This window comes from Dendrobates tinctorius, unplaced genomic scaffold, assembly GCF_039654945.1.
Source record: "Dendrobates tinctorius isolate UK_male_01 unplaced genomic scaffold, ASM3965494v1 ptg000189l, whole genome shotgun sequence".
NCBI classification, from domain to species: domain Eukaryota; kingdom Metazoa; phylum Chordata; class Amphibia; order Anura; family Dendrobatidae; genus Dendrobates; species Dendrobates tinctorius.
In genome coordinates, this window is record NW_027361856.1 from 777,897 (window position 1) to 805,886 (window position 27,990).

Sequence of the window (27,990 nt, forward strand, 5' to 3'; positions counted from 1 at the left end):
ATATACCCGTGTGTTACAGAGATATACCCGTGTGTTACAGACACATACCCGTGTGTTAAAGACACATACCCATGTGTTACAGACATATATCCGTGTGTTACAGACATATATCCGTGTGTTACAGACATATATCCGTGTGTTACAGACATATATCCGTGTTTTACAGACATATACCCGTGTGTTACAGACATATATCCGTGTGTTACAGACACATACCTGTGTGTTACAGACATATACCCGTGTATTACAGACACATACCTGTGTGTTACAGACACATACCCGTGTGTTACAGACACATATCCGTGTGTTACAGACACATACCCGTGTGTTACAGACACATATCCGTGTGTTACAGACACATACCCGTGTGTTACAGACACATACCCGTGTGTTACAGACACATACCCGTGTGTTACAGACACATCCGTGTGTTACAGACACATATCCGTGTGTTACAGACACATACCCGTGTGTTACAGACACATACCCGTGTGTTACAGACACATACCCGTGTGTTACAGACATATATCCGTGTGTTACAGACATATATCCGTGTGTTACAGACACATACCCGTGTGTTACAGACATATATCCGTGTGTTACAGACATATATCCGTGTGTTACAGACATATATCCGTGTGTTACAGACATATATCCGTGTGTTACAGACATATACCCGTGTGTTACAGACATATATCCGTGTGTTACAGACACATACCCGTGTGTTACAGACATATACCCGTGTGTTACAGACACATATCCGTGTGTTACAGACATATACCCGTGTGTTACAGACATATACCCGTGTGTTACAGACATATATCCGTGTGTTACAGACATATACCCGTGTGTTACAGACATATATCCGTGTGTTACAGACACATACCCGTGTGTTACAGACACATACCCGTGTGTTACAGACACATACCCGTGTGTTACAGACATATATCCGTGTGTTACAGACATATATCCGTGTGTTACAGACATATATCCGTGTGTTACAGACACATACCAGTGTGTTACAGACATATACCCGTGTGTTACAGACATATATCCGTGTGTTACAGACACATACCCGTGTGTTACAGACACATACCCGTGTGTTACAGACATATACCCGTGTGTTACAGACATATACCCGTGTATTACAGACACATACCCGTGTGTTACAGAGATATACCCGTGTGTTACAGAGATATACCCGTGTGTTACAGACACATACCCGTGTGTTACAGACACATACCCATGTGTTACAGACATATATCCGTGTGTTACAGACATATATCCGTGTGTTACAGACATATATCCGTGTGTTACAGACATATATCCGTGTGTTACAGACATATATCCGTGTGTTACAGACACATACCCGTGTGTTACAGACATATACCCGTGTATTACAGACACATACCCGTGTGTTACAGAGATATACCCGTGTGTTACAGACACATACCCGTGTGTTACAGACACATACCCGTGTGTTACAGACACATACCCGTGTGTTACAGACATATACCCGTGTGTTACAGACATATATCCGTGTGTTACAGACACATACCCGTGTGTTACAGACATATACCCGTGTGTTACAGACATATACCCGTGTGTTACAGACATATATCCGTGTGTTACAGACATATACCCGTGTGTTACAGACATATACCCGTGTATTACAGACACATACCCGTGTGTTACAGAGATATACCCGTGTGTTACAGAGATATACCCGTGTGTTACAGACACATACCCGTGTGTTACAGACACATACCCGTGTGTTACAGACACATACCCGTGTATTACAGACACATACCCGTGTGTTAGAGACACATACCCGTGTAGTACAGACACATACCCGTGTGTTACAGACACATACCCGTGTGTTACAGACACATACCCGTGTGTTACAGACACATACCCGTGTGTTACAGAGATATACCCGTGTGTTACAGAGATATACCCGTGTGTTACAGACACATACCCGTGTGTTACAGACACATACCCGTGTGTTACAGACATATACCCGTGTGTTACAGACACATACCCGTGTGTTACAGACATATACCCGTGTGTTACAGACATATATCCGTGTGTTACAGACACATACCCGTGTGTTACAGACACATATCCGTGTGTTACAGACACATACCCGTGTGTTACAGACACATACCCGTGTGTTACAGACACATAGCCGTGTGTTACAGACATATACCCGTGTGTTACAGACATATATCCGTGTAGTACAGACACATACCCGTGTGTTACAGACATATACCCGTGTGTTACAGACATATACCCGTGTGTTACAGACACATACCCGTGTGTTACAGACACATACCCGTGTAGTACAGATACATACCCGTGTGTTACAGACACATACCCGTGTATTACAGACGTATACCCGTGTGTTACAGACACATACCCGTGTGTTACAGACACATACCCGTGTGTTACAGACATATACCCGTGTGTTACAGACACATACCCGTGTGTTACAGACACATACCCGAGTGTTACAGATACATATCCGTGTGTTGCAGACACATACCCGTATATTACAGACACATACCCGTGTGTTACAGACACATACCCGTGTGTTACAGACACATATCCGTGTGTTACAGACACATACCCGTGTGTTACAGACACATATCCGTGTGTTACAGACATATACCCGTGTGTTACAGACACATACCCGTGTGTTACAGACACATACCCGTGTAGTACAGACACATACCCGTGTGTTACAGACACATACCCGTGTGTTACAGACACATACCCGTGTAGTACAGACACATACCCGTGTGTTACAGACACATACCCGTGTATTACAGACGTATACCCGTGTGTTACAGACACATACCCGTGTATTACAGACACATACCCGTGTGTTACAGAGATATACCCGTGTGTTACAGACACATACCCGTGTATTACAGACACATACCCGTGTTTTACAGACATATACCCGTGTGTTACAGACACATACCCGTGTGTTACAGACACATACCCGTGTGTTACAGACACATACCCGTGTGTTACAGACACATACCCGTGTGTTACACACACATATCCGTGTGTTACAGACACATACCCGTGTGTTACAGACATATACCCGTGTGTTACAGACACCTATCCGTGTGTTACAGACACATACCCGTGTGTTACAGACACATATCCGTGTGTTACAGACACATACCCGTGTGTTACAGACACATACCCGTGTAGTACAGACACATACCCGTGTGTTACAGACACATAAACGTGTGTTACAGACATATATCCGTGTGTTACAGACATATATCCGTGTGTTACAGACACATACCCGTGTGTTACAGACACATACCCGTGTGTTACAGACACATCCGTGTGTTACAGACACATACCCGTGTGTTACAGACACATAAACGTGTGTTACAGACATATATCCGTGTGTTACAGACACATATCCGTGTGTTACAGACACATACCCGTGTGTTACAGACATATATCCGTGTGTTACAGACACATACCCGTGTGTTACAGACACATATCCGTGTGTTACAGACACATACCCGTGTGTTACAGACATATAACACACGGATATGTGTCTGTAACACACGGGTATGTGTCTGTAACACACGGGTATGTGTCTGTAACACACGGGTATGTGTCTGTAATACACGGGTATGTGTCTGTAACACACGGGTATGTGTCTGTAACACACGGATATGTGTCTGTAACACACGGGTATGTGTCTGTAACACACGGGTATGTGTCTGTAACACACGGGTATGTGTCTGTAACACACGGGTATATCTCTGTAACACACGGGTATGTGTCTGTAACACACGGGTATGTGTCTGTACTACACGGGTATGTGTCTCTAACACACGGGTATGTGTCTGTAATACACGGGTATGTGTCTGTAACACACGGGTATGTGTCTGTAACACACGGGTATATCTCTGTAACACACGGGTATATCTCTGTAACACACGGGTATGTGTCTGTAATACACGGGTATATGTCTGTAACACACGGGTATATGTCTGTAACACACGGGTATGTGTCTGTAACACACGGGTATGTGTCTGTAACACACGGATATATGTCTGTAACACACGGGTATATGTCTGTAACACACGGGTATGTGTCTGTAACACACGGGTATGTGTCTGTAACACACGGATATATGTCTGTAACACACGGGTATATGTCTGTAACACACGGGTATGTGTCTGTAACACACGGGTATGTGTCTGTAACACACGGGTATGTGTCTGTAACACACGGGTATGTGTCTGTAACACACGGGTATATGTCTGTAACACACGGGTATGTGTCTGTAACACACGGATATGTGTCTGTAACACACGGGTAGGTGTCTGTAACACACGGATATATGTCTGTAACATACGGGTATGTGTCTGTAACACACGGGTATGTGTCTGTAACACACGGATATATGTCTGTAACACACGGGTATGTGTCTGTAACACACGGGTATGTGTCTGTAACACACGGGTATATGTCTGTAACACACGGGTATGTGTCTGTAACACACGGGTATGTGTCTGTAACACACGGATATGTGTCTGTAACACACGGGTATGTGTCTGTAACACACGGGTATATGTCTGTAACACACGGGTATGTGTCAGTAACACACGGGTATGTGTCTGTAACACACGGGTATGTGTCTGTAATACACGGGTATATGTCTGTAACACACGGGTATGTGTCTGTAACACACGGATATGTGTCTGTAACACACGGGTATGTGTCTGTAACACACGGATATATGTCTGTAACACACGGGTATGTGTCTGTAACACACGGGTATGTGTCTGTAACACACGGATATGTGTCTGTAACACACGGATATATGTCTGTAACACACGTTTATGTGTCTGTAACACACGGGTATGTGTCTGTAACACACGGATGTGTCTGTAACACACGGGTATGTGTCTGTAACACACGGGTATGTGTCTGTAACACACGGATATATGTCTGTAACACACGGATATATGTCTGTAACACACGTTTATGTGTCTGTAACACACGGGTATGTTTCTGTACTACACGGGTATGTGTCTGTAACACACGGGTATGTGTCTGTAACACACGGATATGTGTCTGTAACACACGGGTATGTGTCTGTAACACACGGATAGGTGTCTGTAACACACGGGTATATGTCTGTAACACACGGGTATGTGTCTGTAACACACGGGTATGTGTCTGTAACACACGGGTATGTGTCTGTAACACACGGGTATGTGTCTGTAACACACAGATATATGTCTGTAACACACGGGTATGTGTCTGTAACACACGGGTATATGTCTGTAACACACGGGTATGTGTCTGTAACACACGGGTATGTGTCTGTAACACACGGGTATATCTCTGTAACACACGGGTATGTGTCTGTAATACACGGGTATGTGTCTGTAACACACGGGTATACGTCTGTAATACACGGGTATGTGTCTGTAACACACGGGTATGTGTCTGTACTACACGGGTATGTGTCTGTAACACACGGGTATGTGTCTGTAACACACGGGTATGTGTCTGTACTACACGGGTATGTGTCTGTAACACACGGGTATGTGTCTGTAACACACGGGTATGTGTCTGTAACACACGGATATATGTCTGTAACACACGTTTATGTGTCTGTAACACACGGGTATGTGTCTGTAACACACGGATGTGTCTGTAACACACGGGTATGTGTCTGTAACACACGGGTATGTGTCTGTAACACACGGATATATGTCTGTAACACACGGATATATGTCTGTAACACACGTTTATGTGTCTGTAACACACGGGTATGTTTCTGTAACACACGGGTATGTGTCTGTAACACACGGGTATATGTCTGTAACACACGGATATATGTCTGTAACACACGGGTATGTGTCTGTAACACACGGGTATGTGTCTGTAACACACGGGTATATGTCTGTAACACACGGGTATGTGTCTGTAACACACGGGTATGTGTCTGTAACACACGGATATATGTCTGTAACATACGGGTATGTGTCTGTAACACACGGGTATGTGTCTGTAACACACGGATATATGTCTGTAACACACGGGTATGTGTCTGTAACACACGGGTATGTGTCTGTAACACACGGGTATATGTCTGTAACACACGGGTATGTGTCTGTAACACACGGGTATGTGTCTGTAACACACGGATATGTGTCTGTAACACACGGGTATGTGTCTGTAACACACGGGTATATGTCTGTAACACACGGGTATGTGTCAGTAACACACGGGTATGTGTCTGTAACACACGGGTATGTGTCTGTAATACACGGGTATATGTCTGTAACACACGGGTATGTGTCTGTAACACACGGATATGTGTCTGTAACACACGGGTATGTGTCTGTAACACACGGATATATGTCTGTAACACACGGGTATGTGTCTGTAACACACGGGTATGTGTCTGTAACACACGGATATGTGTCTGTAACACACGGATATATGTCTGTAACACACGTTTATGTGTCTGTAACACACGGGTATGTGTCTGTAACACACGGATGTGTCTGTAACACACGGGTATGTGTCTGTAACACACGGGTATGTGTCTGTAACACACGGATATATGTCTGTAACACACGGATATATGTCTGTAACACACGTTTATGTGTCTGTAACACACGGGTATGTTTCTGTACTACACGGGTATGTGTCTGTAACACACGGGTATGTGTCTGTAACACACGGATATGTGTCTGTAACACACGGGTATGTGTCTGTAACACACGGATAGGTGTCTGTAACACACGGGTATATGTCTGTAACACACGGGTATGTGTCTGTAACACACGGGTATGTGTCTGTAACACACGGGTATGTGTCTGTAACACACAGATATATGTCTGTAACACACGGGTATGTGTCTGTAACACACGGGTATATGTCTGTAACACACGGGTATGTGTCTGTAACACACGGGTATGTGTCTGTAACACACGGGTATATCTCTGTAACACACGGGTATGTGTCTGTAATACACGGGTATGTGTCTGTAACACACGGGTATACGTCTGTAATACACGGGTATGTGTCTGTAACACACGGGTATGTGTCTGTACTACACGGGTATGTGTCTGTAACACACGGGTATGTGTCTGTAACACACGGGTATGTGTCTGTACTACACGGGTATGTGTCTGTAACACACGGGTATGTGTCTGTAACACACGGGTATATGTCTGTAACACACGGATATGTGTCTGTAACACACGGGTATGTGTCTGTAACACACGGATATGTGTCTGTAACACACGGGTATGTGTCTGTAACACACGGGTATGTGTCTGTAATATACGGGTATGTGTCTGCAACACACGGATATGTATCTGTAACACTCGGGTATGTGTCTGTAACACACGGGTATGTGTCTGTAACACACGGGTATATGTCTGTAACACACGGGTATGTGTCTGTAACACACGGGTATGTGTCTGTAACACACGGGTATACGTCTGTAATACACGGGTATGTGTCTGTAACACACGGGTATGTATCTGTACTACACGGGTATGTGTCTGTAACACACGGGTATGTGTCTGTAACACACGGGTATATGTCTGTAACACACGGGTATATGTCTGTAACACACGGGTATGTGTCTGTACTACACGGATATATGTCTGTAACACACGGGTATATGTCTGTAACACACGGGTATGTGTCTGTAACACACGGGTATGTGTCTGTAACACACGGATATGTGTCTGTAACACACGGGTATGTGTCTGTAACACACGGATATATGTCTGTAACACACGGGTATATGTCTGTAACACACGGGTATGTGTCTGTAACACACGGGTATATGTCTGTAACACACGGGTATGTGTCTGTAACACACGGGTATGTGTCTGTAACACACGGGTATATCTCTGTAACACACGGGTATATCTCTGTAACACACGGGTATGTGTCTGTAACACACGGGTATGTGTCTGTAACACACGGGTATGTGTCTGTAACACACGGGTATGTGTCTGTACTACACGGGTATGTGTCTCTAACACACGGGTATGTGTCTGTAATACACGGGTATGTGTCTGTAACACACGGGTATGTGTCTGTAACACACGGGTATATCTCTGTAACACACGGGTATATCTCTGTAACACACGGGTATGTGTCTGTAATACACGGGTATATGTCTGTAACACACGGGTATATGTCTGTAACACACGGATATATGTCTGTAACACACGGGTATATGTCTGTAACACACGGGTATGTGTCTGTAACACACGGATATATGTCTGTAACACACGGGTATATGTCTGTAACACACGGGTATGTGTCTGTAACACACGGGTATGTGTCTGTAACACACGGGTATGTGTCTGTAACACACGGGTATATCTCTGTAACACACGGGTATATCTCTGTAACACACGGGTATGTGTCTGTAATACACGGGTATATGTCTGTAACACACGGGTATGTGTCTGTAACACACGGATATATGTCTGTAACACACGGGTATATGTCTGTAACACACGGATATATGTCTGTAACACACGGATATATGTCTGTAACACACGGATATGTGTCTGTAACACACGGGTATATGTCTGTAACACACGGGTATGTGTCTGTAACACACGGATATATGTCTGTAACACACGGGTATATGTCTGTAACACACGGATATATGTCTGTAACACACGGATATATGTCTGTAACACACGGATATATGTCTGTAACACACGGGTATGTGTCTGTAACACGGATATATGTCTGTAATGTGACGAACAGCCCACGGCCGTTCGTCCACTTACGGGCGACGACTAACGGGAGTCCCGCTGCCACCAAAACTCGACGGACAGCGGACCCTGTGTCACCACTATGTCACGATCCCACCACTGACACCGGTGTATCAGCGGACGGAGGGACGTGACACAATGCCGGCACACGGCTATCACAGGCGCAGTGGGGCTTATCTTAGTTATCCCACCACTGGCACCATGTGACAAAAATATCCAGCAAGCTAATCTCGCTCTACAATTTGCCGCAGGGGGAGTTTAATTTGGATGCCCCACCACTGCTATCAATCTTCCAAGTACTGTGGGGATTTATGTATATCCCACTTTCTCAGTTCCACTTTGGAACTCGCAGCTCTCCGGCGCCCCCCTTACCCTCAGGTCAGTCAGGGAACTGCACCTAGGATAATTAGTCGCCGGACGGGCTGCCTGTTGTGAACCGGCAATTAGGCTTCTGCAGTAAGGGAATTATCAATGCTGTGGCTGAAGCCCCTTACTCAGCAATATAAGACCCTTCTAGACTGCCAGCCAGCCGTAATAGCCATACACAACGCGCTGCCACCAGTCACGGTTACTTAATTCACAGTGTTAAATTAAGAGGGTCCGTGGCAAACCCCTTGAATTAGTAGCGATTATCTATCAAAGGCGTATAGTTCGATTCTTAGAGCATGGAGACAGATCTAAATAATTTCATTTATTTTCCGAAAGAGGACAGTGATTACAGATAAAAGTTGCTATAAAATTGAGACATAAAATATATACAGTACAGGTATAAAATAAAAGTGGAGAAAACAAAGAGATTACACTCACAGTTCCATATTGTTCCTTAGGCAGACCATGCGGCTTTAAGGGGGGAGGAGCCACACGTCTCCATTCATCTGGAGTTCTTGTCAGCACCGACTCTGCAGCTGTTCTGACCTGGTTTGCCCAGGAAATGCCTTATAGACTTTCCTATGTGACATCACGGAGAGGTGCATTCTGGGTTGATCCCACCTCTCTTATCCAAGTTATGTTTTGGCTACAAAACTTAGATTAGCTATAACTTTATGGGAGAAGCTGGTATGGACTCATCAGTGGTATCATGTTTCCCAGCGTAATGAGCCCATCAAGAAAACATCAAACATCTATGCGATATGACCGTCCATTTGGGCGCAAATCATATCTCATGTTCTGGGCAGGGTGGAACTTCGAAAGAGACACGGTATCGAAGCTGGGACCGCTCAGGTTACAAAAATATGATTTTCATATCTCTACTGGGTATGGTTTTCGTAATATGACTTTTATGTTTCCCATATACCGGCATACAGCCTGTGTTTTTCCGAACAAAGGGATCCCTTCCCCCTGCTCTTCGAGAGGAAGTTGGTTTAAGGTTTCAGAGCTAGCCCAGGCAGGGGGGGCACTGGTCAGTGTGTGAGTGAGCCATGGGCGAAAAGAGGAGGGGGGAAGGTGCTGCATGAGCTGACAGCCTGCATTGGCATAGAGGGCTGGATTTTTCTGGAAAGTTACAACAGAAAACATCATATTTTGTAGACAAAACCCCATACCTCACAGACATTGTACATCACACCTCCCCCCTTTAAGAGGGCGCTAAGGAGGCATTACCTCTCGGTAATCGGCCATGCGCACCTCAGCGGGTTCGCCCCGGCGGGACAACCCATCGGCATTGCCGTTTTCGCTGCCCTTCCTGTGTTTTACAGTGAAGTCGTACTGTTGAAGGGCAAGGCTCCAGCGGAGCAACCTTCCATTGGTTCCGGACACTGTGTGCAACCAGCTCAGAGGGTTGTGGTCGGTTACCACCGTGAAGGCGCGCCCATACAGGTAGGGCTGCAAACGCTGCAGTGCCCACACCATGGCCAGACACTCCTTCTCGATGGTCGAGTATGCCACTTCCCTCGGCAAAAGTTTCCGGCTCAGGTACAACACGGGGTGCTCTTGGTCCCCCGAGTCGACCTGGCTAAGCACAGCACCGAGGCCAAACTCGCTGGCGTCGGTCTGTACCAGAAACGGGCGACTGCTGTCGACTGCTCTCAACACTGGAGAGTTGCACAGGGCTGCTTTCAAAGCTTGGAAAGCCGCCTCACAGTCATCTGTCCAGTTGACTGTTTGGGGTAGCCTCTGCTTGGTGAGGTCAGTCAAGGGTTTGGCAAGGGCGCTATAGTCCTGTACGAACCGCCTATAGTACCCTGCAGTGCCCAAGAAGGACTTCACCTGTTTCTTGGTCCTGGGGGTGGGCCAGGACACGATTGCGTCCACTTTTTCTGGCTCCGGACTCATGGAACCCCCGCCTACCCGGTGCCCCAGGTAGTGGACCTTGTGCATGCCTATCTGGCACTTCCCCGGCTTGATGGTCAGGCCTGCCTGGTGAAGACGCTTGAGCACCTCCTGGAGGTGCTGAAGGTGTTCCTCCCAGGTGGAACTGAAGACGGCAATATCGTCTAAGTATGCCACGGCGTACTCCTCCAGTCCCCGAAGCAGGTGGTTGACCATCCGCTGGAAAGTGGCAGGGGCATTCTTCATGCCGAAGGGCATGACCGTGGACTCGTACAGTCCAAAGGGGGTGATAAAGGCGGATTTCTCCTGCGCCTCAGGGCTCAGGGGAATCTGCCAGTATCCCCGACTCAAATCCATGATGGATATGTAGTTGGCGTTTGTCAACCGCTCGAGCAGATCCTCGATGCGCGGCATCGGGTGGGCATCAGAGGTTGTGATGGCGTTGAGCCCCCTGTAGTCCACGCAGAACCGGGTGGTTCGATCCTTTTTAGGCACGAGGACTACAGGTGAAGCCCACGCACCTTTTGACCGTCGAATCACCCCCAGCCTTAACATCTCATCGATCTCTTGGCGCATGACTTGTTGCACCGTTTCAGAGATCCGATAAGGTGTTCGCCGTAATGGGGCATGATTCCCGGTGTCCACCTCATGAACCGCTAACTCCGTCCTCCCAGGACGGTTGGTGAACACGGGCCGGAAGAGTTCCAGGGTGGCCATCAACTGCAACCGCTGGGACACGGTGAGCGAACCACTTATCTCCATGTCCTCAATGGACCCATTGGCCTTGGCCTGGGCCAGCATGTCCAGGAGGGAATCTTCCTCCCCATCCTCTGGCAGATTGCAGACCGGTAGGACGCAAGCTTCACGTTCGTAGTGCGCCTTCAGCATGTTGACGTGAAAGGCCTTGCGCCTACCCCGAGCATGGTCAAGCGTGACCACGTAGGTGACCGGGTTGAGCTGTTGGTGGACGACGTATGGGCCTTCCCAGGCTGCCTGAAGCTTATCCGTTGGTACAGGGACCAGCGCCCACACCTTTTGACCCACCTGGTAGGTCCGCTCCCGGGCATTCTGGTCGTACCAGTGCTTCTGGTCAGCCTGAGCCTGCGTCATGTTGTCATGCACCAACTGCGTCAAGGTCTGCATCTTGTCACGGAAGCGCATGACATAATCCACGATGGACACTTCTGTGGGGTTTGGCTCATCTTCCCAGGATTCTCTTATCAACCCAAGGGGTCCCCGGACTCGCCTGCCATACAGGAGCTCGAAGGGGGAGAACCCGGTCGAGGCCTGCGGAACTTCTCTGTAAGCGAACAGCAGGTGTGGGAGGTACCGCTCCCAGTCGCGCCCTTGGGTCTCAACCAGTATGCGGAGCATCTGTTTGAGGGTACCGTTGAAGCGTTCACACAAACCATTAGTCTGTGGGTGATACGGACTCGATACCAGGTGCGTCACCTGCATTTTCTCACAGAGAGCCTCCATTAGGCGAGACATGAATTGGGGCCCTTGATCGGTAAGCATCTCCCTGGGAAATCCTACCCTTGAAAAGATGGTCACCAGTGCGTCAGCCACCTTATCTGCCCTGGTTGAAGACAGAGCTACTGCCTCTGGGTACCGGGTAGCGTAGTCTACCACGGTGAGAATGTATCGCTTTCCGGAGCTGCTGGGGACGGACAGCGGTCCTACAATGTCCACCGCGATTCTCTGGAAAGGCTCCTCTATCACCGGCAAAGGAATAAGGGGAGCCTTAAGAGCAGGCCCCGCCTTACCCACTTTTTGACAGGTGGCACAGGAGCGGCAGTAGTGTGTTACATCTGTCCCCATCTTGGGCCAATAGAAGTGTTGAGACAGCCGTGCCTTTGTTTTGCTGATCCCCAAGTGTCCAGCGAGTGGAATCTCATGGGCAATCCGCAACAACTCAGTTCTGAACTGATAGGGGACGACCAGCTGTCTTTCCCTCAACCACTCCTTTTTAGGATCTCCGGGTACTGTCTCCCGGTACAACCTTCCTCGTTCCCAGAACACCCTCTCCTTATCAGACTTGGAGGTGGGCGTCTCGGCGAGACCTCTCAATTTCTCCAGGCTGGCATCTGAGAGCAGAGCAGCCTGGAACTCCATGCTGGAGGCTGCCAGAAGGGACGTCAGGGTCCCCTCTTTACTGGGACCCTCTGGAACCGGCTCTGGGTTCACCTCTGGTTCAGTCTCTCCTGTAGCAGCAGAGGGTCCAGAAGACAGTGCGTTACCTGCGATCTGGGCACTCTGACTGCGTGTGACAGCTGCTATGTATGCTGTCTCCCTGGGGATTTCTGCAGACCCACCAGCTGGTGCTGCCCTGGGCTCTACCTCCCCATCCACCCCCAACACTTCAGGAGCAGTGCTACTTATGGGCCAGTTACCTTCCTCGGTGGCACTGGTCAGCTGCATGGCATTACCTTCCTCATGGTCCCCATGCACCTCCCCATTTCCTTGAGCACCGTTGCTTGCTCCTGCCAGGGGTTCCTCAGCCGTCTCACTCCGCAGAGTGACGGGGCTGAGCACCTCGGTACCTGTGGACACATCTACCGTTTCAAAGAAAGGGTTAACGGGTTCAGTCGGCACAGATACATCATCATTCCTAGGAAAAGAATGGTTATCAGTTTGCTTTGGTACATTCACATCAGCATCAGCATCGTACCTGGGGAAAGAATGGTTGTTAGTTGCATCATTACTCATCAAGGCATTAGCAGGTAACACATTCAGTTTCCCATCATCAACATCATCAGGGTTAACGTTACCCTTATTATCAGTTTGGGGAAGGGTGTCAGGGACATAGTATGCAACCATCCTCCCCAAGTCCGTCCCCAATAAAACATCAGTGGGCAAATTTTCAGACACTCCCACCTCCCTCAACCCGCTCCCGGCACCCCAGTCAAGAAAAACTCGTGCCACTGGCAAGGGACAACGGGTGCCTCCAATCCCGGTGACAGTCAGGGTTTTCCCCTCAACAAACTCTTCAGGGGCCGCCAGTCCAGGACGGATGAGGGTTCGTTCAGCCCCGGTGTCCTTGAGGCCTGTAGCAAGACGGGCCCCCACCTGAACAGGTTGAACGTTGTCGTCAGCCCTCCCAACCACACCTCCCACCAAAAGAACAGAGGCATTGGGCCCGGGGGCCTTGGCTGGGGGGTTCTTCGGCCTGTTCGGACAGGTGTAAAAGAAGTGACCAGGCCGCTGGCAGTGGTGACACAGGCGACTGTCAGTAGCCGGCCTGTTGTTGGCAACAGGGACAGGGCCTCCGGAGGGACGGCTAGCTGGGGCATTGGGGTTGGTTGCTGGCTTACCCCCTTTCCAGCTGGTGGCGACTGGCCTCCGCGTCTCGGGCTTCCGGTTGGCCTCGTGGTTGTCGGCGATCTGCGCCGCTTTGTCCGCGTTCGTTGGTTCGCGGTCCAGGATGAACTGTCGGACCTCAGCTGGGCAGAGATGCAGGAACTGGTCTTTGATCATCAGGTCCCGTAGCTGCTCAAAGGTTTCAACGGACAGTCCATGGATCCACTGGTCAAAGTGGGTCCTGAGTCCTTGCACCACATCACTGTAGCTATCGTGTGGGCCACGTTGGAGGTGTCGGAACTTCTTTCGGTATACCTCAGGTGTCAGCCGGTATTTGGCGATCAGCGCCTGCTTTATGGCGTCATAGTCATCATCGGCTTCTGGCGGAAGAGAAGCAAATGCCTCCAGGGCTTTGCCTTTTAGCCCTGGGGTCAAGTACCTTGCCCATTGGTCTTCGGGCAGTCGGTACTGTCTGCAGGCTTTCTCAAAGGCTCGCAGAAACGTGTCCAAGTCCCCATCCTTTTCCATTACGGGAAAATGCTCTGGCCGGGGTTTAGGAGTCTGGACGCTGCTGGGCTCACGGCTTCGGGCTGTGGGGGCATTCCACCCCCGCTGGAGCATCTCCAGCTCATGGGCCCTCTGAGCTTCAGCTTGGCGCTCACGTTCGGCTTGGGCCTCCTGCCGATATTGCTGGATCAGCCTCACCCGCCCATCCCTGTCTTCGGCGGGGAGTTCGTCCAAGGCCATTTGCAGATAGGGGTCCACCCCGTTCTGGTTGAATGTGGGGCCTCTGCTGCAGCCCCATGGCAACTTGGGCCAACTTCTGCGCTCGCTGGATTCTGGTCGTTGTCCAGCTGCACTAGAGCCGCGATCATTTGATCTTTGGTTCCTCCTGCGGCGTCTATGCCTCGGTACGTGCATAACCCAGCAAGGGTGTCCTTTTTCTGCTTCTGATACCACTCCACTGTCATCGCCGCCATGGTTGCCAAATAAAAGATAGAAAAAGAAAAACGAAGAAACGGGAGGGGGATACTTGCAAGTACACACTAATGTCTCAGGACTAGTAACCACTGAGTCTGTTCTCCAAAACCTATGATGCAGGATTCCCGCAGGAACCGTGCAGGTCTTTAGTGAGAGGAATGATTGCTCAAACCAAATCACTAATGCTCTAGGATTATCCCACCGCTGCCACCAATATGTGACGAACAGCCCACGGCCGTTCGTCCACTTACGGGCGACGACTAACGGGAGTCCCGCTGCCACCAAAACTCGACGGACAGCGGACCCTGTGTCACCACTATGTCACGATCCCACCACTGACACCGGTGTATCAGCGGACGGAGGGACGTGACACAATGCCGGCACACGGCTATCACAGGCGCAGTGGGGCTTATCTTAGTTATCCCACCACTGGCACCATGTGACAAAAATATCCAGCAAGCTAATCTCGCTCTACAATTTGCCGCAGGGGGAGTTTAATTTGGATGCCCCACCACTGCTATCAATCTTCCAAGTACTGTGGGGATTTATGTATATCCCACTTTCTCAGTTCCACTTTGGAACTCGCAGCTCTCCGGCGCCCCCCTTACCCTCAGGTCAGTCAGGGAACTGCACCTAGGATAATTAGTCGCCGGACGGGCTGCCTGTTGTGAACCGGCAATTAGGCTTCTGCAGTAAGGGAATTATCAATGCTGTGGCTGAAGCCCCTTACTCAGCAATATAAGACCCTTCTAGACTGCCAGCCAGCCGTAATAGCCATACACAACGCGCTGCCACCAGTCACGGTTACTTAATTCACAGTGTTAAATTAAGAGGGTCCGTGGCAAACCCCTTGAATTAGTAGCGATTATCTATCAAAGGCGTATAGTTCGATTCTTAGAGCATGGAGACAGATCTAAATAATTTCATTTATTTTCCGAAAGAGGACAGTGATTACAGATAAAAGTTGCTATAAAATTGAGACATAAAATATGTACAGTACAGGTATAAAATAAAAGTGGAGAAAACAAAGAGATTACACTCACAGTTCCATATTGTTCCTTAGGCAGACCATGCGGCTTTAAGGGGGGAGGAGCCACACGTCTCCATTCATCTGGAGTTCTTGTCAGCACCGACTCTGCAGCTGTTCTGACCTGGTTTGCCCAGGAAATGCCTTATAGACTTTCCTATGTGACATCACGGAGAGGTGCATTCTGGGTTGATCCCACCTCTCTTATCCAAGTTATGTTTTGGCTACAAAACTTAGATTAGCTATAACTTTATGGGAGAAGCTGGTATGGACTCATCAGTGGTATCATGTTTCCCAGCGTAATGAGCCCATCAAGAAAACATCAAACATCTATGCGATATGACCGTCCATTTGGGCGCAAATCATATCTCATGTTCTGGGCAGGGTGGAACTTCGAAAGAGACACGGTATCGAAGCTGGGACCGCTCAGGTTACAAAAATATGATTTTCATATCTCTACTGGGTATGGTTTTCGTAATATGACTTTTATGTTTCCCATATACCGGCATACAGCCTGTGTTTTTCCGAACAAAGGGATCCCTTCCCCCTGCTCTTCGAGAGGAAGTTGGTTTAAGGTTTCAGAGCTAGCCCAGGCAGGGGGGGCACTGGTCAGTGTGTGAGTGAGCCATGGGCGAAAAGAGGAGGGGGGAAGGTGCTGCATGAGCTGACAGCCTGCATTGGCATAGAGGGCTGGATTTTTCTGGAAAGTTACAACAGAAAACATCATATTTTGTAGACAAAACCCCATACCTCACAGACATTGTACATCACATGTAACACACGGATATATGTCTGTAACACACGGGTATGTGTCTGTAACACACGGGTATGTGTCTGTAACACACGGGTATGTGTCTGTAACACACGGGTATGTGTCTGTAACACACGGATATGTGTCTGTAACACACGGATGTGTCTGTAACACACGGGTATGTGTCTGTAACACACGGGTATGTGTCTGTAACACACGGGTATGTGTCTGTAACACACGGGTATGTGTCTGTAATACACGGGTATATGTCTGTAACACACGGGTATGTGTCTGTAACACACGGATATATGTCTGTAACACACGGGTATATGTCTGTAACACACGGATATATGTCTGTAACACACGGATATATGTCTGGAACACACGGATATATGTCTGTAACACACGGATATATGTCTGTAACACATGGGTATGTGTCTGTAACACACGGGTATGTGTCTGTAACACACGGGTATATCTCTGTAACACACGGGTATATCTCTGTAACACACGGGTATGTGTCTGTAATACACGGGTATATGTCTGTAACACACGGGTATATGTCTGTAGCACACGGGTATGTGTCTGTAACACACGGGTATGTGTCTGTAACACACGGATATATGTCTGTAACACACGGGTATATGTCTGTAACACACGGGTATGTGTCTGTAACACACGGATATATGTCTGTAACACACGGGTATATGTCTGTAACACACGGATATATGTCTGTAACACACGGATATATGTCTGTAACACACGGGTATATGTCTGTAACACACGGGTATGTGTCTGTAACACACGGGTATGTGTCTGTAACACACGGATATATGTCTGTAACACACGGGTATATGTCTGTAACACACGGATATATGTCTGTAACACACGGGTATATGTCTGTAACACACGGATATATGTCTGTAACACACGGATATATGTCTGTAACACACGGGTATATGTCTGTAACACACGGATATGTGTCTGTAACACTGGTATATGTCTGTAACACACGGGTATGTGTCTGTAACACACGGATATATGTCTGTAACACACGGGTATATGTCTGTAACACACGGATATATGTCTGTAACACACGGATATATGTCTGTAACACACGGATATATGTCTGTAACACACGGATATATGTCTGTAACACACGGGTATGTGTCTGTAACACACGGATATATGTCTGTAACACACGGATATATGTCTGTAACACACGGGTATGTGTCTGTAACACACGGGTATGTGTCTGTAACACACGGGTATGTGTCTGTAACACACGGATATGTGTCTGTAACACACGGATGTGTCTGTAACACACGGGTATGTGTCTGTAACACACGGGTATGTGTCTGTAACACACGGGTATGTGTCTGTAACACACGGATATGTGTCTGTAACACACGGGTATGTGTCTGTAACACACAGATATGTGTCTGTAACACACGGGTATGTGTCTGTAACACACGGGTATGTGTCTGTAACACACGGGTATATCTCTGTAACACACGGGTATGTGTCTGTAACACACGGATATGTGTCTGTAACACACGGGTATGTGTCTGTAACACACGGGTATGTGTCTGTAACACACGGGTATGTGTCTGTAACACACGGGTATATCTCTGTAACACACGGGTATGTGTCTGTAACACACGGATATGTGTCTGTAACACACGGGTATGTGTCTGTAACACACGGGTATGTGTCTGTAACACACGGGTATATGTCTGTAACACACGGGTATGTGTCTGTAACACACGGGTATGTGTCTGTAACACACGGGTATATGTCTGTAACACACGGATATGTGTCTGTAACACACGGATATGTCTGTAACACACGGGTATGTGTCTGTAACACACGGATATATGTCTGTAACACACAGGTATATGTCTGTAACACACGGATATATGTCTGTAACACACGGATATATGTCTGTAACACACGGATATATGTCTGTAACACACGGATATATGTCTGTAACACACGGGTATGTGTCTGTAACACACGGATATATGTCTGTAACACACGGATATATGTCTGTAACACACGGATATATGTCTGTAACACACGTTTATGTGTCTGTAACACACGGGTATGTGTCTGTAACACACGGATGTAGTACAGACACATACCCGTGTGTTACAGACACATACCCGTGTGTTACAGACACATCCGTGTGTTACAGACACATATCTGTGTGTTACAGACACATACCCGTGTGTTACAGACACATACCCGTGTGTTACAGACATATACCCGTGTGTTACAGACACATACCCGTGTGTTACAGACACATACCCGTGTGTTACAGACATATATCCGTGTGTTACAGACACATATCCGTGTGTTACAGACACATACCCGTGTGTTACAGACACATATCCGTGTGTTACAGACACATATCCGTGTGTTACAGACATATATCCGTGTGTTACAGACATATATCCGTGTGTTACAGACATATACCCGTGTGTTACAGACACATACCCGTGTGTTACAGACACATACCCGTGTGTTACAGACATATATCCGTGTGTTACAGACACATACCCTTGTGTTACAGACACATACCCGTGTGTTACAGACACATACCCGTGTGTTACAGACACATATCCGTGTGTTACAGACACATACCCGTGTGTTACAGAGATATACCCGTGTGTTACAGACACATACCCGTGTGTTACAGACACATACCCGTGTGTTACAGACACATACCCGTGTGTTACAGACACATATCCGTGTGTTACAGACACATACCCGTGTGTTGCAGAGATATACCCGTGTGTTACAGACACATACCCGTGTGTTACAGACACATACCCGTGTGTTACAGACACATATCCGTGTGTTACAGACACATACCCGTGTGTTACAGACACATATCCGTGTGTTACAGACACATACCCGTGTGTTACAGACACATACCCCTGTGTTACAGACACATACCCGAGTGTTACAGACACATACCCGTGTGTTACAGACACATCCGTGTGTTACAGACACATATCCGTGTGTTACAGACACATACCCGTGTGTTACAGACACATACCCGTGTGTTACAGACATATACCCGTGTGTTACAGACACATACCCGTGTGTTACAGACATATATCCGTGTGTTACAGACATATATCCGTGTGTTACAGACACATACCCGTGTGTTACAGACATATATCCGTGTGTTACAGACATATATCCGTGTGTTACAGACATATATCCGTGTGTTACAGACATATATCCGTGTGTTACAGACATATACCCGTGTGTTACAGACATATATCCGTGTGTTACAGACACATACCCGTGTGTTACAGACACATACCCGTGTGTTACAGACACATATCCGTGTGTTACAGACATATACCCGTGTGTTACAGACATATATCCGTGTGTTACAGACATATATCCGTGTGTTACAGACATATACCCGTGTGTTACAGACATATATCCGTGTGTTACAGACATATACCCGTGTGTTACAGACATATATCCGTGTGTTACAGACACATACCCGTGTGTTACAGACACATACCCGTGTGTTACAGACACATACCCGTGTGTTACAGACACATACCCGTGTGTTACAGACACATACCCGTGTGTTACAGACATATACCCGTGTGTTACAGACATATATCCGTGTGTTACAGACATATATCCGTGTGTTACAGACATATACCCGTGTGTTACAGACATATATCCGTGTGTTACAGACACATACCCGTGTGTTACAGACATATACACGTGTGTTACAGACATATATCCGTGTGTTACAGACACATACCCGTGTGTTACAGACACATACCCGTGTGTTACAGACACATACGCGTGTAGTACAGACACATACCCGTGTGTTACAGACATATATCCGTGTGTTACAGACACATACCCGTGTGTTACAGACACATACCCGTGTGTTACAGACACATACCCGTGTGTTACAGACACATTCCCGTGTGTTACAGAGATATACCCGTGTGTTACAGACACATACCCGTGTATTACAGACACATACCCGTGTGTTACAGACACATACCCGTGTGTTACAGACACATACCCGTGTGTTACAGACACATACCCGTGTAGTACAGACACATACCCGTGTGTTACAGACACATACCCGTGTGTTACAGACACATACCTGTGTGTTACAGACACATACCCGTGTAGTACAGACACATACCCGTGTGTTACAGCACATACCCGTGTGTTACAGACACATACCCGTGTGTTACAGACACATACCCGTGTGTTACAGACACATACCCGTGTAGTACAGACACATACCCGTGTGTTACAGACATATATCCGTGTGTTACAGACACATACCCGTGTGTTACAGACACATACCCGTGTGTTACAGACACATTCCCGTGTGTTACAGAGATATACCCGTGTGTTACAGACACATACCCGTGTATTACAGACACATACCCGTGTGTTACAGACACATACCCGTGTGTTACAGACACATACCCGTGTGTTACAGACACATACCCGTGTAGTACAGACACATACCCGTGTGTTACAGACACATACCCGTGTGTTACAGACACATACCCGTGTGTTACAGACATATACCCGTGTGTTACAGACACATACCCGTGTGTTACAGACACATACCCGTGTGTTACAGACATATACCCGTGTGTTACAGACACATACCCGTGTGTTACAGACACATACCCGTGTGTTACAGACATATACCCGTGTGTTACAGACACCTATCCGTGTGTTACAGACACATACCCGTGTGTTACAGACACATACCCGTGTGTTACAGACATATACCCGTGTGTTACAGACACCTATCCGTGTGTTACAGACACATACCCGTGTGTTACAGCACATACCCGTGTGTTACAGACACATACCCGTGTGTTACAGACACATACCCGTGTGTTACAGACACATATCCGTGTGTTACAGACACATACCCGTGTGTTACAGACACATACCCGTGTGTTACAGACACATACCCGTGTGTTACAGACACATCCGTGTGTTACAGACACATACCCGTGTGTTACAGACACATACCCGTGTGTTACAGACATATATCCGTGTGTTACAGACATATATCCGTGTGTTACAGACACATACCCGTGTGTTACAGACATATATCCGTGTGTTACAGACATATATCCGTGTGTTACAGACACATACCCGTGTGTTACAGACACATACCCGTGTGTTACAGACACATACCCGTGTAGTACAGACACATACCCGTGTGTTACAGACACATACCCGTGTGTTACAGACACATACCTGTGTGTTACAGACACATACCCGTGTAGTACAGACACATACCCGTGTGTTACAGCACATACCCGTGTGTTACAGACACATACCCGTGTGTTACAGACACATACCCGTGTGTTACAGACACATACCCGTGTAGTACAGACACATACCCGTGTGTTACAGACATATATCCGTGTGTTACAGACACATACCCGTGTGTTACAGACACATACCCGTGTGTTACAGACACATTCCCGTGTGTTACAGAGATATACCCGTGTGTTACAGACACATACCCGTGTATTACAGACACATACCCGTGTGTTACAGACACATACCCGTGTGTTACAGACACATACCCGTGTGTTACAGACACATACCCGTGTAGTACAGACACATACCCGTGTGTTACAGACACATACCCGTGTGTTACAGACACATACCCGTGTGTTACAGACATATACCCGTGTGTTACAGACACATACCCGTGTGTTACAGACACATACCCGTGTGTTACAGACATATACCCGTGTGTTACAGACACATACCCGTGTGTTACAGACACATACCCGTGTGTTACAGACATATACCCGTGTGTTACAGACACCTATCCGTGTGTTACAGACACATACCCGTGTGTTACAGACACATACCCGTGTGTTACAGACATATACCCGTGTGTTACAGACACCTATCCGTGTGTTACAGACACATACCCGTGTGTTACAGCACATACCCGTGTGTTACAGACACATACCCGTGTGTTACAGACACATACCCGTGTGTTACAGACACATATCCGTGTGTTACAGACACATACCCGTGTGTTACAGACACATACCCGTGTGTTACAGACACATACCCGTGTGTTACAGACACATCCGTGTGTTACAGACACATACCCGTGTGTTACAGACACATACCCGTGTGTTACAGACATATATCCGTGTGTTACAGACATATATCCGTGTGTTACAGACACATACCCGTGTGTTACAGACATATATCCGTGTGTTACAGACATATATCCGTGTGTTACAGACACATACCCGTGTGTTACAGACATATATCCGTGTGTTACAGACACATACCCGTGTGTTACAGACATATATCCGTGTGTTACAGACATATATCCGTGTGTTACAGACATATATCCGTGTGTTACAGACATATATCCGTGTGTTACAGACATATACCCGTGTGTTACAGACACATACCCGTGTGTTACAGACACATACCCGTGTGTTACAGACACATACCCGTGTGTTACAGACACATACCCGTGTGTTACAGACACATATCCGTGTAGTACAGACACACGCGTGTGTTACAGACACATACCCGTGTGTTACAGACACATACCCGTGTGTTACAGACACATACCCGTGTGTTACAGACGTATACCCGTGTGTTACAGACACATACCCGTGTGTTACAGACATATACCCGTGTGTTACAGACACATACCCGTGTGTTACAGACACATACCCGTGTGTTACAGACATATACCCGTGTGTTACAGACACCTATCCGTGTGTTACAGACACATACCCGTGTGTTACAGACACATACCCGTGTGTTACAGACATTTACCCGTGTGTTACAGACACATACCCGTGTGTTACAGACACATACCCGTGTGTTACAGACACATACCCGTGTGTTACAGACACATATCCGTGTGTTACAGACACATACCCGTGTGTTACAGACACATCCGTGTGTTACAGACACATATCCGTGTGTTACAGACACATACCCGTGTGTTACAGACACATACCCGTGTGTTACAGACATATATCCGTGTGTTACAGACATATATCCGTGTGTTACAGACACATACCCGTGTGTTACAGACATATATCCGTGTGTTACAGACACATACCCGTGTGTTACAGACATATATCCGTGTGTTACAGACATATATCTATGTGTTACAGACACATACCCGTGTGTTACAGACATATATCCGTGTGTTACAGACATATATCCGTGTGTTACAGACAGATATCCGTGTGTTACAGACATATATCCGTGTGTTACAGACATATACCCGTGTGATACAGACACATACCCGTGTATTACAGACACATACCCGTGTGTTACAGACACATACCCGTGTGTTACAGACACATATCCGTGTGTTACAGACACATACCCGTGTGTTACAGACACATACCCGTGTGTTACAGACATATATCCGTGTGTTACAGACACATACCCGTGTGTTACAGACACATACCCGTGTGTTACAGACACATATCCGTGTGTTACAGACACATACCCGTGTGTTACAGAGATATACCCGTGTGTTACAGACACATACCCGTGTGTTACAGACACATACATGTGTGTTACAGACACATACCCGTGTGTTACAGACACATACCCGTGTGTTACAGACCCGTGTGTTACAGACACATACCCGTGTGTTACAGACACATACCCGTGTGTTACAGACACATACCCGTGTGTTACAGACATATATCCGTGTGTTACAGACACATACCCGTGTGTTACAGACATATACCCGTGTATTACAGACACATATCCGTGTGTTACAGACATATACCCGTGTGTTACAGACATATATCCGTGTGTTACAGACACATACCCGTGTGTTACAGACACATACCCGTGTATTACAGACACATACCCGTGTGTTACAGACATATACCCGTGTGTTACAGACATATATCCGTGTGTTACAGACATATATCCGTGTGTTACAGACATATACCCGTGTGTTACAGACATATATCCGTGTGTTACAGACACATACCCGTGTGTTACAGACATATACCCGTGTGTTACAGACATATATCCGTGTGTTACAGACACATACCCGTGTGATACAGACATATACCCGTGTGTTACAGACACATACCCGTGTGTTACAGACACATACCCGTGTGTTACAGACACATATCCGTGTGTTACAGACACATACCCGTGTGTTACAGACATATACCCGTGTGTTACAGACACATACCCGTGTGTTACAGACACTTACCCGTGTGTTACAGACACATCCGTGTGTTACAGACACATATCCGTGTGTTACAGACACATACCCGTGTGTTACAGACACATACCCGTGTGTTACAGACATATATCCGTGTGTTACAGACATATATCCGTGTGTTACAGACACATACCCGTGTGTTACAGACATATATCCGTGTGTTACAGACATATATCCGTGTGTTACAGACACATACCCGTGTGTTACAGACATATATCCGTGTGTTACAGACATATATCCGTGTGTTACAGACATATATCCGTGTGTTACAGACATATACCCGTGTGTTACAGACACATACCCGTGTGTTACAGACACATACCCGTGTGTTACAGACACATACCCGTGTGTTACAGACATATATCCGTGTGTTACAGACACATACCCGTGTGTTACAGACACATACCCGTGTGTTACAGACATATACCCGTGTGTTACAGACACATATCCGTGTGTTACAGACACATACCCGTGTGTTACAGAGATATACCCGTGTGTTACAGACACATACCCGTGTGTTACAGACACATACCCGTGTGTTACAGACCCGTGTGTTAAAGACCCGTGTGTTACAGACACATACCCGTGTGTTACAGACACATACCCGTGTGTTACAGACACATACCCGTGTGTTACAGACATATATCCGTGTGTTACAGACATATATCCGTGTGTTACAGACATATATCCGTGTGTTACAGACATATACCCGTGTGTTACAGACATATATCCGTGTGTTACAGACACATTCCCGTGTGTTACAGACATATACCCGTGTATTACAGACACATACCCGTGTGTTACAGACACATACCCGTGTGTTACAGACACATATCCGTGTGTTACAGACACATACCCGTGTGTTACAGACACATATCCGTGTGTTACAGACACATACCCGTGTGTTACAGACACATACCCGTGTGTTACAGACACATCCGTGTGTTACAGACACATATCCGTGTGTTACAGACACATACCCGTGTGTTACAGACACATACCCGTGTGTTACAGACACATACCCGTGTGTTACAGACATATATCCGTGTGTTACAGACATATATCCGTGTGTTACAGACACATACCCGTGTGTTACAGACATATATCCGTGTGTTACAGACATATATCCGTGTGTTACAGACATATATCCGTGTGTTACAGACATATACCCGTGTGTTACAGACATATTTCCGTGTGTTACAGACACATACCCGTGTGTTACAGACATATACCCGTGTGTTACAGACACATATCCGTGTGTTACAGACATATACCCGTGTGTTACAGACATATATCCGTGTGTTACAGACATATACCCGTGTGTTACAGACATATATCCGTGTGTTACAGACATATACCCGTGTGTTACAGACATATATCCGTGTGTTACAGACACATACCCGTGTGTTACAGACACATACCCGTGTGTTACAGACATATACCCGTGTGTTACAGACATATACCCGTGTGTTACAGAAATATATCCGTGTGTTACAGACATATATCCGTGTGTTACAGACATATACCCGTGTGTTACAGACATATATCCGTGTGTTACAGACATATACCCGTGTGTTACAGACATATATCCGTGTGTTACAGACATATACCCGTGTGTTACAGACATATATCCGTGTGTTACAGACACATACCCGTGTGTTACAGACACATACCCGTGTGTTACAGACACATACCCGTGTGTTACAGACATATACCCGTGTGTTACAGACATATATCCGTGTGTTACAGACATATATCCGTGTGTTACAGACACATACCCGTGTGTTACAGACATATATCCGTGTGTTACAGACATATATCCGTGTGTTACAGACACATACCCGTGTGTTACAGACATATATCCGTGTGTTACAGACATATATCCGTGTGTTACAGACATATATCCGTGTGTTACAGACATATACCCGTGTGTTACAGACATATATCCGTGTGTTACAGACACATACCCGTGTGTTACAGACATATCCGTGTGTTACAGACACATATCCGTGTGTTACAGACATATACCCGTGTGTTACAGACACATACCCGTGTGTTACAGACACATACCCGTGTGTTACAGACATATACCCGTGTGTTACAGACACATACCCGTGTGTTACAGACACATACCCGTGTGTTACAGACACATATCCGTGTGTTACAGACACATACCCGTGTGTTACAGAGATATACCCGTGTGTTACAGACACATACCCGTGTGTTACATACACATACCCGTGTGTTACAGACACATACCCGTGTGTTACAGACACATATCCGTGTGTTACAGACACATACCCGTGTGTTACAGAGATATACCTGTGTGTTACAGACACATACCCGTGTGTTACAGACACATACCCGTGTGTTACAGACACATATCTGTGTGTTACAGACACATACCCGTGTGTTACAGACACATATCCGTGTGTTACAGACACATACCCGTGTGTTACAGACACATACCCGTGTGTTACAGACACATACCCGTGTGTTACAGACATATATCCGTGTGTTACAGACACATATCCGTGTGTTACAGACACATACCCGTGTGTTA